At 46.9% G+C, this 17,579-nt stretch overlaps 1 protein-coding gene and 1 long non-coding RNA gene across 13 annotated transcripts in view; both read right to left on the bottom strand.

The window, feature by feature from the left end:
- PRKN (parkin RBR E3 ubiquitin protein ligase) overlaps nucleotides 1-17,579 on the bottom strand; it is a 1,297,158-nt gene that overhangs the window by 34,264 nt on the left and 1,245,315 nt on the right. The window lies entirely within an intron of this gene.
- LOC309667352 lies at nucleotides 10,581-16,069 on the bottom strand. The gene is made up of 2 exons (XR_014267726.1): nucleotides 11,865-16,069; nucleotides 10,581-11,519 (listed from the first exon to the last, which is right to left on the bottom strand). It is a non-coding gene; the product is annotated as an uncharacterized lncRNA (long non-coding RNA).

The following is a 17,579-nucleotide window of genomic DNA, read 5'->3' as shown; positions in this document are numbered from 1 at the left end:
CATTTAATTTAGCGATTGTAGCCTTCCTAATAGGTAGAGCTGTTGTCAACTATTTCAGAGGAAGAAACCTCAGTTTCAAGAAGCAACAGAACTTGCCTGCGACCACAGAGACTTCGAGCAGCAGAATTCGTGTGTGACCCCTGGACTCTCTGGTTTCATACCCCGTGCTTTTGCTGCTACAGTTTCTTTCACGATGACGTCGCATGTTACAGAGAGGACTAAGGGTTGAAGGCCATGGCACTGTCACAGAGCGGTTCCACACCCTGAGGCCGAGGGGCGGGAAATCTCTGCTTCCTCTGCGCCCAGCCGAGGCCCTCACTCTCCACCACTCGCCCGCTCTGTGACCCACTGCTGTGTGGCTGGATCTCACTTCGGCCTGACCTGCTGAAACTGTTCTCAGAAAGGACACGAGTGAGGCCACAGTTGCCAAAGCCGATGCCTTTTCTCCGTCCTTTTCATCTCTGATAGTCCCACTGCCCCTAACACTGTGGGCTTCCTTCCTCCTTGGTAGAACAGAGCCACGGAGAGCGCCCAAAACCTCTCAGGAGGCCTCCGCCTGCATCAACCTTATTCTTGTTTCTTCCGCGTCACCCACTTGGATCCACGTGGAAGGACAGCGGGAGACCCGCCTCTACTGCTGCTGGCCTAACTGACGTGGGGAACCGAGAAACACAGCTCTGGATCAGCCTCATGTGCCCAGATGACTGTGTTAGACCTTCGACTATCACTTCCTGGGGGAAAGGGGTGTCATCAAGTCTCTTCTGCTGAGATCTCTGCTTAGCAGCTTTTATGAGTATCCTTGATACTGATATCAAATCCTTCTGGAATGATCACAAACAGAGGCTGGATGTCCACTGCTACAGGATCACCTAGGGATTTAGAAAACACACGCACACATTTGCTTGTGCTCACAACCTGGAGATTTGGATTCAGTAGGTCTGGAATGGGGTCCAGAAATGTGAATCCTTAAAAACGCCCTGGGGGCTTGTGGGGCGCAGGGAGGCTTGGGAGCCATCTCACTTGAGCCTGAAAAGCATGTTTAGTTGGATAAACTCACCCTCTCTTATGCCTTTAGTCATCAAGCTATAAAGCAGTGACTTGTCATTGTGCTGCCAGGAGGTGAAGGCTTGGTTGTCACTCAGCATTATCGTCCTACATGTGATTAACTGTGGCTCCTATAGGGCAGTGTGACAGTTAGGTTAATTGCACAGACCTCTGTGCCTGCTTTGTGTTCACCCGTCGTGGGGAGGAACTGTGTGTGAGTGCAAGTGGGGGGGAGGGGGCGGGATGCGGTGTGGGTGGCATGGGACAAGTCTCTCTTCTTACACAGTTGATGGCTAAAAACAGCAATATCCTACAGTCTCCTATATACCTTCAAAATTGCCTCAGCGAGGTCAAGTATTGGCATGACAGACAGTCTGTGGCTCAAGAAGGGACCATGGGTTTTGTTTATAAGGTGATCATTGTTAAGTGACCACTTAGAGGTGCCTGTGGCATGGGAAGTGGTTCAGAGCAGGGCTCTGGAGTCATCAGTGCCTGGGTTTAAATGCCAGCCTCCTTCTCTACTTGCTGGGTAACCGTGGACAGACACCGAGCCTCAGCCTCTTCTCATCTGTAAGTGTGATGAATACAGTCCACCCCTCACAAGGGTGGTCGCGAGTCAAGAATATAAGCATGCAAGAGCTTAGCAAAGAGCCTGGTGCACCGCGAATGCCAAGTTCGTGTTTTCAATGATTATAACCATTATCTTGTCGTCATCATCGTCCTCACCTCGTATTTATAGAGATGAGACTATCAGACTGTAGGAGCTTGTATAAACCGAAAAGACTACTGATGTCTCCTTTAAAAAACACAGGTAAATCAAAGCAAAGTGCCCTCACAGAGGTTTTAAAATTTGTGCCTAGGAGACCCTGTTAATACGTATGCAAGTTAGAACAACTTGAGAGACTGTTCGCATTCATGTCATCTTTCCTGCTTTAGGAAACTTATTTGTGACATCTGTTTAGTCAATAATCAGACAAGTATATCCTAATTCTAAAAGTCAATCTAAATCTATTTTCCAAAAAGGATCAGATTGCCATAAATCCCTGAAAACAGTTGGCTTAATTCAGATTGTGAATGCTTTCAGGTGAATGCCGACTTTGAAGGGGTCCCAGCTTCCCCGGAGTCACAGCAGGGTCAGGTGGTCTGGTCCAAGACCACTGCTTGTGAGCAGCGCGCCCCCTGCTGGTGAGTCGGAACACCGCATTCCCCTTTCAGGCCCGAAGATTCTTGGAACTATTATTACTCTCTCTTTTCGGGGCAGTATACGTACCTATATAGTATTAATTTATATAATAAACATATACAAGAAATAACTACTCGTTATATCTTTATCTCTATGTGTGTTTAGAAAGAAATCACTGAAGTGCTAGGATGTAACGGAGCGTCTGGCTGGGGGCTGGGTTGGGCTGCTGGGCCGCACTCTCTGCACTAAGTTCCCAACTTCCCGGGCCATGCTCTCAAATTCAGTTTGGAAGAATATTCTTGATGAAGGCAATAACAGTGGTGATTTCTGTTCTTAGTGCAATGGGTACCAAACACCACTTGGATCGCCACCTAGACCTTATATAGCCCTGCCCCACGGGACCTTGACTGCTTCGCAGAGAGGGAGGAAAGTAAATAAATAACGTCTATTAGCATATTTTAAGATTGATGGGGAAATGGGACAACATAAATATTAAGATTATTAATAGGACATATATACACTACCAAATGTAAAATAGATAGCTAGTGGGAAGCAGCCGCATAGCACAGGGAGATCAGCTCGGTGCTTTGTGACCACCTAGAGGGGTGGGATAGGGAGGGTGGGAGGGAGGGAGATGCAAGAGGGAAGAGATATGGGAACATATGTATATGTATAACTGATTCACTTTGTTATAAAGCAGAAACTAACACACCATTGTAAAGCAATTATACTCCAATAAAGATGTTAAAAAGAATTATTAATAGGTATCATTTAATGGGAATTTTAAAGTTCTTTGTGTTCAGCTATTATCACACATTGACAAATGGGAAAAATCTGCACTTGAGCGAGGAAGATAAGCTAAGTTGTATTCTGGATGATGGAGATCACTAGTTCATGGCTTGCTCAGTTCAGTAATGACTAAAATTATCAATCTAGAAAGGATTTTGAATGTGGAAGCATCACTAATGCACAGAGGAAGCCAGAGCAGAGAACAAGCTTGTCCTTTGTGTAAAATGTAGATATTCTGGTACAAAGCTGACTATTATTCTTTGCTAGAGCTGGCACAGAAATCCCTTCATTCAGCAAATATGTGTTGGATGCCTGTGATGTGCCAGGCACTGTTCTAGGTACTAGGGATATGTAAACAAAAGAGATGATAAACAAACACCAAACGAAAAAATCCCTGCCTTGTAGCGCTTACAAGTTAGCAGAACAGTGGTTCTTAGGCTGTGGTGTGCATGAGTACCACCTGGAGGCCTTGTTCAAACACAAATTGCTGTAGATCTCCCCCCCCCCACCCCTCCCAGCTCGCCCACAGTCTCCTCCCAGTTTCTGGATCAGTAGGTCTTGACATGTTCCTGGGTGATGCCCAAGCAGCTGGTCTGTGGACTACAGAAGTAGCAGAACATCTGCATACACTGCAGTCAACACATACAAGGAATTGTGTGTGTGTGCTCTAGCACACGTTGTCTTGAATGTGTACGTCGAATCTCTGCAGCCTGATGTAATCCTGTGGGGTGTGTGTGTGCTGGAATGAGGATGGATGAGGAAAGAACCACCTTGTTTAGTGCACACTGTGATTTGTCAGGCTCCACACTAGGTGTAATGCATGCATTGTTCATTAAATCCTTTTGAATTTACAACATCATATTACAGATGAGGAAAGCATGGCTTGGAGAGGTTACATAATTCACTTAATGATGACCACAGTTCATGTATCAGTTAGGGTTCTCTAGAGAGAGAACCAGTAGGATATATGTGTATGTATAAAATATGTGGATTTACTTTAAAGAATTGGCTCATGGGATCGTGGGAACTGGCAAGTTCAAAATCTGTAGGGCAGGCTGGAGACACAGGTGGAGTGTCTATGTTACAGTCATGAGGCTGAATTCCTTCTCATCTGGGAAATCTCAGTCTTTGCTCTTAAGGCCTTCAAGAGATTAGATGAGGCCCACCTACATTACAGGTCATCTCCTTTACTTAAAGTCAGCTAACTGATGGTAGATGTTGACCACATCTACAGAATACCATCCCAGCAGCACAGAGACTAGTGTTTGACAAAAAAAAACTGTGCAACATAGCTTAACCAAGCTGACACCAAAAAATCAACCATTACAGCTAGTCACGGCTGAGACTCATTTTCAACACCAGATCAGTTTGACTTCAAAACCGTTCTGCCTGGCCTTGGATTCCTCACAGGATAGCGATGATCAGATAAGAGATGTACACTTAGTTCTTGCTGAAAGAAATTAAAGGTAAACTTGGAAAGCAACAGCAATAAATTAAAATGTGCTGACCCTTCATGCACGTGTTTGGCAACTGCTTCATTTGCTAAGAGGTGATCAGGGAGAGCAGATGAATTATTTTCCCCACAGCTGGTCTACAAGCCCTCCTGTCCTGCGGATGACAATATATAAATACATATATCCCCCCCCCCCATTTTAAATCAATCAGTGAATAAAGGATTCATTGTAGGCAGGACCCAGCTCTTAGTTTTTCAAGTCTGTACTTCACTCAGAAATGCTGCGCCTGTCTTGATTCTCCTGCCCCTGCTGTCAACTGAAAGCAGTGAACACTCCTTTTTCCCCAGGTCACTTCACTACTGGCCACCATTTCTTGAAAAATATATGATTTCCCCTAAGGATTTAGCGCCATCTGGTGACCGAGAGGAGCTCTGCAGGTATCTCCCCTCTTCCTGCTCGAGGAGGAAATGCAGGGAATCTCCAGGGCACGTCTTCTTCGGGCGGAGCTGAAACAGTCTCTGGTGTGTGTGTGTCTGTGGTGAGTGTGTATGGGAGGTGTGTGTGTTTGGTGTGAGATGTACGTATGTGCTGTGTGTGTGGTGAGTGTGTATGTGGGGTGGGGTGTGCATGGGGCATGGGTGTGTGCTCTGTGTGTGTTGAGTATACACATGCAGATATACCACATATGCGTGTGTGTGATATATGTGTTGAATATGTTGTGTGGTGTGTGTGTGTGTGTGTGTGTGTGTGTGTGTGTGTGGTGTGTGTGTGGGGTGGATATGTGTGTGGTAACAAGTTTCTGTAAAAATGCTTTCCACGTGATGGCGTTGCTCCAACAGCTGCTCCTGAGTCTGGGGCGCAGGGTGCGGACAAGCGGTCCAGGTGAGGGCTGTGCATTCAGGCCTCCTCTAGCGAGCCGGCCAGGACTCCTAAGCCCGCTTGGATCCGGAGGGCTCGGGGCAGCCCCGCATCCACATGAGCTCCCCACACGGGGAGGCGGCCGAGGCGGGGACTCTGGCCTGGTGTCTGCGAGGAGGGCTGAGCTCCGGCTGGGACCGGGGAGATCGTGTCCTTCAGTGGGGACACCAGGCTGGGAGGACCTCCTGGGGCTGGGAGGCTTCTAGAAACCCCCGAGGGAGAGAGGCTGAAGCCCCAGGCAGTGCTGCGGGCAGCCCAGTTCTGCTCTCTCTCCAGTGATGGCCCCGGAGAAGAAGAGAGCAACTGCGGAGGACGGGAGGGGCTGTGGGAGAGACGGAGCCCTGGGCCCGCGTGGTAAGTCTGATGTGTGAATGAGTGAGTGCGAGTGTGTGTGTGAGTGTGTTTGAGTGTGTGTATGTGAGTGTGTGTGTGAGTGTTTGAGTGTGTGTATGTGAGTGTGTGTGTGAGTGTATGAGTGTGTGTGTGAGTTTGTGAGGGTGTGTGAGTATGTGAGTGTGTGAGTGTGAGTGTATGAGTGTGTGTGAGTGTGTTGAGAGTGTGAGTGTGTGAGAGAGTGTGTGAGTGTGAGTATGTGTGTACATGTGTGTTTGTGTGTGTGTTTGTGAGTGTGTGTGTGAGTGTGAGTGTGTGTCCACACGCTGAAGTGTGCCTCCATTTTTTTTCAATGTTGTCTTTCATTTTCTCTCTCTCTAGTGCCTGACATTTTCAGCATTCAGCCTTTAAAATACCCAAACCTCAAAGCTGTACCATTTTGTAGTACTTTACAAGGCATAAAATACTTCACATACATTCTCTTTCCATTGTTTGTAGACCTTGCTGGCCCAATGTGGCAGGTGAGGAGAAACGCTGTAAGAATTTGAGAGACTTGCCTGGAAGTGGAGGAGATCAGCAGCCCAGGGCCATTTCTGCTCCCCCGGGGCCAACAGACCAAATGCTTGGGGAATGCGCTACAGGAGCTCGGGTGTTGTCTTCTGCACCTATTCTCCTCCTTTCTATTGAATGGCAGGCGAACGAGGCGCCTGCATTTCCTGGGCTCTAGCACCGTCATTACGTGTCTGCACGTCTGCCACCCTGCACATCCAGAGTCAAGAATTTGAGTGAAGTGCACTGATAAAGCTGCATCACTTAAACCAACAGGCGATTCAGGAGATACACTCCCAAATAACTGTGGACCTAGACCTCTGGGGATAATAAATCCCCCCCGTCTCCCGATCCTGGGGCTGCACTTGTGTGAACAGCAGTAAATGGCCAGGAGATGAGTCTGCAGAGAGTCAGCCAAGCACACCCAGGAATCCAGTCCTCCTGGGCCATCGCTGTTTCGCTCTCCTTCTCCAGGGGAGGCACGTCCCTCAGCCTCTGGTTGTAGAACCGGGGAGGTTGAGGCAGGGGTCCTGGGTGAGGGGCGATCAACTGGAGATGACTAATCGGTGTCTTTATCAGCCAAGGCATCCCTCTGAGGTGGTCTACGCATCTATTCCTTTACCCGCCCAGCACCTCTGCTGAGACGTCCAGAGTGAACTCGTCATCTCTCCCCGAACACCTTGCTTCTGTCCCTGTGTTTCCTCTTCCAGTGAATGGCACTGTTACCCACCCAAGTTCACCCAAGGTGGAAATTCGAGCATTGACATTAACTCATTACCACTCTCATCCTGTCCTCTAATTCATTGCCAAGGTCTGGATCCTACCTCAGACCCACCCCCTCTCTGTATCCCCGCTGCCCTTGTCAGCACCCTGAGGAGTCTCTCTAGTCTTGACTCTGCTGGTGGATCCTTGGCTGCACCCCAGCCCTGCCCCACCTTGGGTACTGGTTTCCCCAGCTGCTGGCAATTTTGGCTGCATCTCTGCCGAGACGCTACACAGGACTCTCCCTAAGTCAAAGCACTGCCTCATTCCAGCCACAGTTCCTTGTGGAGGCGGGGACGACGCACACCCGATGACCAATTGACGTATGGATGGACAGGTGCTGAAGATCAGCCTCCAGCCCCGCACTCAGGGTGAGACAACTCTCAAGAGCCGTCTTAGTTCCCGGGCCCCACCCCGCCTCTACCTCCCCTCATCTCCCGCTGTAACGGCATCACTGCAGCTTCTACCCCTGCTCAGTCCTGCTTCCCTCTCTCCCTAAGGTGTCATTCCTGAGAGCACGCCCACAGACACCTCCTGTCTGCCAGACTCAGAGGCGGTTTCCCTGGGAACGTGACCTATGACAGCTGGTACCAGGAGTGGTCCTAGGACGCCAACCATATGATGGGGCAGGGGACAGAGTTGAACACCTGCCAGCTGGCTGCCAGAGAAGAGGCCATTCCCTGTGGGACACGAGCCCTGGAAGCTTTGAGTGGTGTCAGAGCTGCGAAGGGCTGTGCACTGGGTTGGCTCCAGCGCAAGCAGTCCTGTCTCTGGGGCCGTACAAATAGGCAGACCCCATGGTACTCAAGGTGTGTGTGGTGAGAAAAGATGTTGCACGGAGTTTATTGCAAGCCAGTAAGAGAATCACAATGGCAATGTCTAGAGTTCTGAGCGGCACTGTTTGGGAAAAGCTCCCAGCGTGCGCCTGAGCCCCATGGAGCTGGAGCGCCGGCAGCAATCCTTCACGAGAGGAAGGTGGCGCAGCCAGGATCAGGCCAAGCAGGACCACGGTGGACGAGTCACCTGCAGGAGCAGTGGGTCAGACCCCCATGTTACCCATCATCCACTGCTGGGCCACTGGTGCCTCTCCCCTGGCTCGCAACTCTGGCCGCATGGTGGCTGTTGACACAGGGGTGCAGAGGGAGCTGTTTTTATGGTGCCAGCTTGGTCCACAATTGGGTTTGCTTAGCATGTGTCTTTGTTCGGGCTGCGCTAACAAAATATCACAGACTGGGGGGCTTATAGACCACAGAAAATTATTTCTCCCAGTTCCCGAGGCTGAGAAGTCCAAGATCAAGGCATCAGCATGGTCACGTTCTGCTGGGAGCGCCCTTCCTGGTTCATAGCTGGTGTCTTCTCGCTCTGTCCTCACATGTGGAAGGGGCGAGGGGTCTTTGTGGGGTCTCTCGTATCAGGCACTAATCCCGTTCATGAGCTCTCTACCCTCATGACTTAAGTACTCCCAAAGGCCCCAGTTCCTAATACCATCGTCTTTGGGGATTAGGATTTCAACATATCAATTTTAGGGGGACATATTCATTAAGACCATAGCAGCATGTGAGTGCAAGCCAACAATGGACGGTTGCTATACTATAACCCTTTCTTAGGGTTAGAAGAGAGTGGTGGGGAGAAACCCTCTCAATGCGCAGAGCTTTGGGCAAAGCAACTGACCATACACTTTGTGTGGGATGAAGAGGGTCCTGATTTAAGAATATATATAAACTCGTAGGCAGTGGCAAATGTCTTCACAGGTTAGTTAAGGGCATGGGAGGAGAAAATCTGGAAGATTGAGGACAAAGAAGACAAGGAGATCTGCATAAAAGGCACGTGGATAGAATTGAGAGAGTGGGCATGAAATATACAACATATTAGTGCCCACAAGAGAGCATCTGCCACAGAAAGCGGCCTTCAGCCAGTAAGTAGAATGATCCAACCAGTTGACATCAGCCAGCCACACCAGTGCTGGTCAATGGACTCCTGAATGGAGCAATTATGGTGGCAAGATGGCAGCTCTGCTTGGATCCTATAGCTTAGGCTTTCACTTGCCAAGTCTGAGGTAGCTACTGCCACTGCCAATGTCCAACCTGCCAGCACATTAAGTCCCTAGTATGGCACATCCTTTAAGGAGAACGATCTGCCTGCTGATGTCAGGTTGATTATATTTTTACTGGGAGAGGTAAAAATTCCATCTTGACAGGAACTGACTCCTATTCTAGGTATGGGTTTGCCTTTCTTGACAACAGAGCCTCAGACAGAACCACCATCTGAAGGCTTATGGGATCTTGTATAACATCACATTGGACTAAAGAAACCCACTTTCTAGCAAAGGGCGTGTCACAGAGGGCACATGACCATAGTGCACACTGGTCCTGTCACATATCATATCACCCAGAAGCTGCTGATCTGAACTAGTGATCAGCCTGCCTTTCAAGATGCAGCTGGAGCTCCTACATCTCCAGCAGTAAGTGGAGATGAGGGGCTATTCTTTTATTTTTATTTTTAAAAATTTTATTATTATTATTTTTTAGCATTATTGGAATATAATTGCTTTACAATGGTGTCTTAGTTTCTGCTGTATAACAAACTGAATCAGCTATATGTATACATATATCCCCATATCTTCTCCCTCTTGCGTCTCCCTCCCACCCTGAGGTGCTATTCTTCAAGATGAGATTTACACTCTAAATAAAAAACCACAGTGCGATACCGTGTCTCCAATAGGTAGAACACGATGTTTGAGGAATCAAGGGGTGGGAGTAGGAATGTAAGCCCCACTTATTGTTACTCTCAGTGACCCACCTGGGAATCTGTGCTCTACCTGGGCAACTTGGAGCCTTACAGATACAGAGGCTCTGGTTTCCACAGGGAAAATGCTTCTACCAGGGAACACACCAAGAATTCTATTAAACTTCAAGCTACAGCTGCCATTTGGTCACCTTATGTGTTTACCCAGAGACTGGCAGGCAAGGAAAGGAGACACCTTTCTGGCAGGGATAAGTGACCATTAGGAAAAGGTAGGGCTGCAGCTATGGAACGGAGAGAGGAGGAACACGGTTGGCACCCAGGCGATTCACTGTGGCATCCCTTGGTGCTCTCCTGCCCAATCCGGAGAGCAAATGGTCACGCTCAATAGTCACGGCTTTAGAAAGGCAGGTAACCAGGGGTTTGGGCCCATCAGGGGTAACCTAGAGGTGCTTGGCTGAGGGTGAGGGCGAAACAGTCACAACCCGCAGACCAACTGCAGTGGTGTGAGCTGGAGTTCACCCCGCTTACCTCCCTCCTGTACACCTCCCTGGTCTCTTCCTCTTTCTCTCAGCAGTGCAAGGGGCGGACTGTAGTGAGTGCTGTGAAACTGGCCGGAGCAACCATTTCCCCAGCCGCTGGGTATGTTGGCAACAGACAGCTCTCTGCCAAGTCTCTATCCAGGAACTGCCCTCAGCTGAAGCAAGCGGCTTCTTCCCCCCAAGGTCCTGCTCCCTCCTGGGTCGGGGGAGCTCACAGCCAAAGACTGGTCTATGTGAGGGGGTGTAAACTCCTGCCCTCCTGCCCCCCTTGGTGCAGAGCAAATCTGAAGGACCATCCGAGCCCCAGAGCTCCTTACAGGACTGGCTGAGGCCCCTGCTGCCGCTGTACCGCAGCTCACCCGCTCCCTTTGCCTTCACCCTGCACCGTGCTATTCCCCAAAGTGCCCTCCCGCACCTGCACTCAAACCTCAAGGGCCTCAGAGTTTGCTTCCTAAAAACACGACCTATTACGATTCCCTCCTGCTTTTCCTATTACAGCAGGTGACCTTTCAAAAACATCAATCTGATGATGTCAATCTCATTAAAATCCTTTAAGGCCTTCTCACTGCCCTTAACTCTAACCTCCGTAACCTGACCCATAAGACTTTATTTGCTGACCGCTGCCTACTATGGCCGCTGCCACCAACACTTACACAACAGTCATACCGAGCTTCCCTTGTTTCTCTGAGTATGCCATTCTCTTTCATCTCTAGAACTCTGCATATCTTGTCCCTCTGCCTAAAACGCCCTCCGTGCCATCCTTGCCTGGATAGTTCATTTTTTAGGCGTTAGATTTCATTTCTTCCTGTGAACAGTTCTTTCAATCTCTTAGAAGCCTGGATGTCATAGCTTCCTGAATGTCCCCTTTTGTGGCTGTTGGCACGTAAATATTTTAATTACTTGTTAAGTTGTTTTTCTGTCACTAGATTATAAACCTCATGAGATCAGAGGCTGGTCTATGTTTAATGTTGTATCCAAAATACCGAGTGCTGTGCATGGTGCATAGTAGGTACTTTATAAATGTTTACTGAATCTCTCTATTTTCCTTCTTTTAATTGATTATAAGGAATTCAAACTTAGCTGAAATAAGGTTCAAAGTCATGGAACACAGAGTCTGCAGACACAATTCCACCTATGGATAGATGTTTAAATTTTTTTTAAGTTAGTTCTTGACCTTTAAAAATAAGGATATTTGGGGCTTCCCTGGTGGCGCAGTGGTTGAGAATCTGCCTGCCAATGCAGGGAACGCGGGTTCGAGCCCTGGTCTGGGAAGATCCCACGTGCCGCGGAGCAACTAGGCCCGTGAGCCACAATTACTGAGCCTGCGCGTCTGGAGCCTGTGCTCCCCAACAAGAGAGACCGCGATAGTGAGAGGCCCGCGCACCGCGATGAAGAGTGGCCCCCACTTGCTGCAACTGGAGAAAGCCCTCGCACAGAAACGAAGACCCAACACAGTCAAAAATAAATAAATAAATAAATAAATAAATAAATAAATAAATAAATAAATAAATAAGAATTAAAAAAAAAAAAAGGATATTTAACATAAACACATGGATTTCAAGCTACTCAAACCTTAAAAAGTCAGTTGGGGAGATCTGGTGACATGGGTCCCTCATCTATGCCTGGTAACAACTGACCTGAGTGACACAGCCGTGTGGCATTGACAAGCTATGCACACCCTGGCCTGGCACAGATTACATCACGGTCTGTGTATAACTGTTCTTGCAGGCTAGTGTTTTGATGTGTTTTTCTGCTGTTGTTCTGTTTGTTGAAATAGGAAAGTTAGACGAAAAGTGTACTCTATCTTTATACTCAAAACATTGAGAGGCGTGTGAGTTTAATCCAGCCTACTTGGCTTGTTTATATTACTAGTCTGGTGCCTGTTAGCATTTAAGTTTGCCACCCTGGGACAGCCAGCATTAACCTGCATATCTCCCTTTTTCAAAATGCAGAGTGACAGCAGTAAGCACTACTGATCTGGTGATGATCAACTCTATGACTGCTGGCAGGTCACTCTCCCTCCTCCTACCTTGCCTGTCATCTACATCTATTGCAAAAAGTTGTAATGAGGCTCAAAATGTGATGGTGTATTTGAAAGTGCTTTGTAAACAAGTACTACACAAGGGTAAATTATTATTATCTTTCCCGGGCAGAATGGTGGTTTTATTCTTCTAATTTAGGAGGCCAAAGGAGGGAACAGTGGTTTATTGTGGGAATCTTATTTTCTCTTATGAATCAAAAGATTACTGACACAGGGACTTCCCTGGTGGCACAGTGGTTAAGAATCCGCCTGCCAATGCAAGGGACACGGGTTCGACCCCTGGTCCAGGAAGATCCCACATGCCGAGGAGCAACTAAGTACGCAAGCCACAACTATTGAGCCCACGTGCCATAACTACTGAAGCCTGTTCACCTAGACTAGAGCCCGTGCTCCGCAACAAGAGAAGCCACCGCAATGAAGAGTAGCCCCCTCTAAGCCCTGGGGGGATAGCCACAGTGAGTGCTTGTGCGTCTGTTAAGAATTGCTTCTTTGTTTGCTATAGTCTCATGGGTCTCATGGACACAAGCCCTGTTGGTTTTCAGAGCTAGCTGTTTTGGGAGCCAGGCCCTCTGGTGGTAATCTTAACAGTTGGGGCCTTAGATGTGAGGTCCAAACCCTTTGCGCCTCTGGGAGAAGTTGAGGAGAGTTGGGGTTCCTGTTTCAAGTTGGGTATTTTCTCCTTTGTCTGGTGTACAGGAGTCACTCAGCTAATCTCTGGATCCCTGTGACTGTATAGCATATAGCCGTACAGGCATACCTCATTTTATTGTGCTTCCCTTTGCTGCACTTCACAGATATTGTGCTTTTTACAGATTGAAGGTTTGTGGCAACTGTGCCTCAAGCAAGTCTATCGGCGCCACTTTCCCAATAGCATTTGCTCACTTCGTGTCTTTGTGTCACATTTTGGTAATTCTCACAATATTTCAAACTTTTCCATCATTAGTGTATTTGTCATGGTGATCTGTGATCAGTGACCTTGGATGTTACCATCGTAACTTTTCTGAGGCCCCATGAACCGTGCCCATTTAAGACTCCCAACTTAAGCGATAAACGTTGTGTGTGCATTGAGTGCTCCACAGACCGGGCTTCCCCTGTCTCTCTCCCCCTCTCCTCGGGCCTCCTTATTCCCTGAGACACAGCAATATTGAAATGAGGCCAACTAATAACCCTACAGTGTCCTCTAAGCGTTCAAACGAAAGGAAGTGTTGTAAGTCTCTCGCTCTAAATCAAAAGCTAGAAGTGATTAAGCTTAGTGAGGAAGGCATGTCCAAGGCCTAGACAGGCCAAAAGCCAGGCCTCTTGCACCAAACATTTAGTCAAGCTGTGAACGCAAAGGAAAAGTTCTTGAAGGAAATTTCAAGTGCTACTCCAGTGGACACATGAATGATAAGAAAGTGACCCTGAGAAAACCGTGATTCAAAAAGAGTCATGTACCAAAATGTTCATTGCAGCTCTATTTACAATAGCCAGGACATGGAAGCAACCTAAGTGTCCATCATCGGATGAATGGCTAAAGAAGATGTGGCACATATATACAATGGAATATTACTCAGCCATAAAAAGAAATGAAATGGAGGTATTTGTAATGAGGTGGATGGAGTTAGAGTCTGTCATACAGAGTGAAGTAAGTCAGAAAGAGAAAAACAAATACTGTATGCTAACACATATATATGGAATCTAAGGGAAAAACAAAAAACAAAAAGGTCATGAAGAACCTAGTGGCAAGATGGGAATAAAGACACAGACCTACTAAAGAATGGACTTGAGGATATGGGGAGGGGGAGGGGTGAGATGTGACAGGGTGAGAGAGTGGCATGGACATATATACACTACCAAATGTAAAATAGATAGCTAGTGGGAAGCAGCCGCAGAGCACAGGGAGATCAGCTCGGTGCTTTGTGACCACCTAGAGGGGTGGGATAGGGAGGGTGGGAGGGAGGGAGATGCAAGAGGGAAGAGATATGGGAACATATGTATATGTATAACTGATTCACTTTGTTATAAAGCAGAAACTAACACACCATTGTAAAGCAATTATACTTCAATAAAGATGTTTAAAAAAAAAGAAAAAAAAAAAAAAAAGAAAGTGAAATAGCCTTATTGCTGATATGAAGAAAGTTTGATCGGTCTGGATAGAAGATCAAATCAGCCACAACATTCCCTTAAACCAAAGCCTAATCCAGAGAAAGGCTCTGACTCTCTTCAATTCTATGAAGGCTGAGAGAGGTGAGGAAGCTGCAGAAGAAATGTTTGAAGCTGGCAGAGGTTGGCTCATGAGGTTTAAGGAAAGAAGCCGACTCTATAACATAAAAGTACAAGGTGAAGCAGCAAGTGCTGATGTAGAAGCTGCAGCAAGTTATTGAGAAGATCCAGCTAAGATAATTCATGCTACACTAAACAACAGATGAAATAGTCTTATCTTGGAAGAAGATGCCATCTAGGACTTTCACAGTCAGAAGTCAATGCCTGTCTTCAAAGTGTCAAAGGACAGGCTGACTTTCTTGTTAGGGGCGAATGCAGCTGGTGACTTTAAGTTGAATCTAATGCTCATTTACTGTTCCCCAAATCCTGGGACCCTTAAGAATTATGCTCAGTCTGTTCTGCCTGTGCTCTAGAGACAGAACGACAAAGCCCGGATGACAGCACATCTGTTTACAACATAGTTTACCGAATATTTTAATCCCATAGTTGAAACCTACTACTCAGAAAAAAAGGCTCCTTTCAAGATATTACTGCTCACTGACAATGCACCTGGGCACCCAAGAGCTCTGACGGAGAAGTACAATGAGATTCATGTTGTTTTCATGCCTGTTGACAATGTCCATCTTGCAGTCCATGGATCAAGGAGTCATTTTGACTTTCAAGTCTTATTATTTAAGAAATACATTTCATAAGGCTATACCTGCCATAGATAGTGATTCCTCTGATGGATCTCGGCAAAGTAAATTGAAGACCTCTGGAAAGGATTCACCATTTTAGATGCCATGAAGAACATTCATGATTCATTGGAAGAGGTCAAAATATCAACATTAACAGGAGTTTGATTCCAACACTCATGGGTGACTTTGAGGGGTTCAAGACTTCAGTGAAGAAAATAACTACAGACGTGGTAGAAATAGGAAGAGAACTAGAATTAGAAGTGGAGCCTGAAGATGTGACTGAATTACTGCAATCTCATGATAACACTTTATGGATAAGAAGTTGTTTCTTATGGATGAGCAAATAAAGTTGTTTCTCTTCTTTTTTTTGGCCGTGCGGCTTGCAGGATCTTTGTTCCCTGGCTGGCAGTGAAAGTGCCGAGTCCTAACCACTGGACCACCAGGGAATTCCCATAAAGTTGTTTCTTGAGGTGGAATTTACTCCTGGGGAAGAAGCTGTGAAGATGGTTGAAGTGACAACAAATGATTTAGATTAGTACCTAAACTGATTTGATAAAGCAGTGGCAGGATTTGAGAAGACTGAGTCCAATTTTGAAAGCAGTTCTACTGTGGGTAAAATGCTACAGAGAACTGGTTCATGAAAGGAAGAGTCAATCGATGTGGCAGACTTCACTGCTGTCTCATTTTAAGAAATTTCCACGGCCACCCCAGCCTTCAATAATCACCATCCTGATCAGCCAGCAGCCGTCCACACGGAGGCAAGACCCTCCACCAGCAAAAAAATTGACTCACTGAAGCCTCAGATAATGGCTAGCATTTTTTAGAAATGAAGTATTTTTAAATTAAGGTACGTATTTTTTGGACATAATGCTATTGCCCACTTAAGAGAATACAATAGAGTGTATACCTAACTTTTTTATTTTTTTTTAACATCTTTATTGGAGTATAATTGCTTTACAATGGTGTGTTAGTTTCTGCTTTATAACAAAGTGAATCAGTTATACGTATACATATGTTCCCATATCTCTTCCCTCTTGCATCTCCCTCCCTCCCACCCTCCCTATCCCACCCCTCTAGGTGGTCACAAAGCACAGAGCTGATCTCCCTGTGCTATGCGGCTGCTTCCCACTAGCTATCTATTATATGCACTGGGAAACCAAAAACTTCGTGTGACTCGCTTTATTGTGACATTTGCTTTGTTGTGATAGTCTGGAACTGAACCTGCAATATCTCTGAGCTGTGCCTGCACATTTTGTGTGTCCGTGGGAGGAGGGGAGCTCAGGGGCCTCCCATGTCACTATCTTGATCTACTCCTCCCCACCCATTCCTGTAGCGTGCTTTCCCAGCCTCACGGTGAGGACGGATATACGGCGAGGAAAGAGGGAGTTGTCATTCGTCCACTAACATTTAATGAGTACCTCCTACGTGCTAGGCACTGGGGGTTATAAAGACAAAACAGGTACAAACCTTGCACTAAGAAAGTTCAGAATTTTAGTGAAGATACAGGGAAACAACATTTCAACGTGAAGAATGTACAGCAGAGGTATGTGGAGTAGTCCGAGAGCTTGGAGGAAGTAGTGGGGTGGGCAGATGGCCTCATGGAGGAGCTATCTTACGATCTCGGTCTTGGAGGTTGAACAGGAGCCGGGCAGGCAGGGGTGGCACACGCCTGTTAGACACTGTGGATTTATTCATCAGAGACAGCAGTCACTGTTCCCAAACTACTTTGATCAGGTGCAGCCAATGAAAATAATTTCCTTTGTGGTTTTGGACAACACCATGAAAACTCTGGAGGTCTCTATTGCCTTCTTGTTGAATAGGAGGAGTAATGTCAACTACTTAGAAGCCCTGGGAGAATGAATCAATTTATGTGGTTTACAAGAGCAAGTGTTTACTTATTAGAAAGCCTCCGGGGGAAATACGTGTTGGAGAACAACGCGGCTCGAGCAAGAAGAAGCAAATGGGGCTGGACTCTCATTAGCCCGTGATGGATTGATCTTCTGTCACTGATTCCCCAAACCCCCAGCAGCTTCAACTGCAAGCTTGTTCAATATTTTAAGACCAATTTAAAACCAATTTTTGAGTTTGCTTTAAAAAAAAAAGTTGCATTAATCAAAAAATGCATTAAGATTAGGGTCAAGCAGCTTAACTGATGGGAAAATCCTGATTGCGCCCCGGGAGACATGGGCTTGCCTGGCTGGATAATGTCAGAAACCGCTCAGCTTTAGAGCGAGAACAGTGGAGAGTAGCTACAGACGGCTAAAAGGAAAAACCTTACAAATGAATTGAATTGAAAGGAAATTTGAAGAAGGCTAATGCGGGCATTCTGTTGTATTAGCAAAA

This window comes from Balaenoptera physalus (genome assembly GCF_965194825.1).
Source record: "Balaenoptera physalus genome assembly, chromosome: 9".
Classification (NCBI taxonomy): Eukaryota; Metazoa; Chordata; class Mammalia; order Artiodactyla; family Balaenopteridae; genus Balaenoptera; species Balaenoptera physalus.
This window is presented reverse-complemented; position numbering and strand designations above follow the sequence as displayed.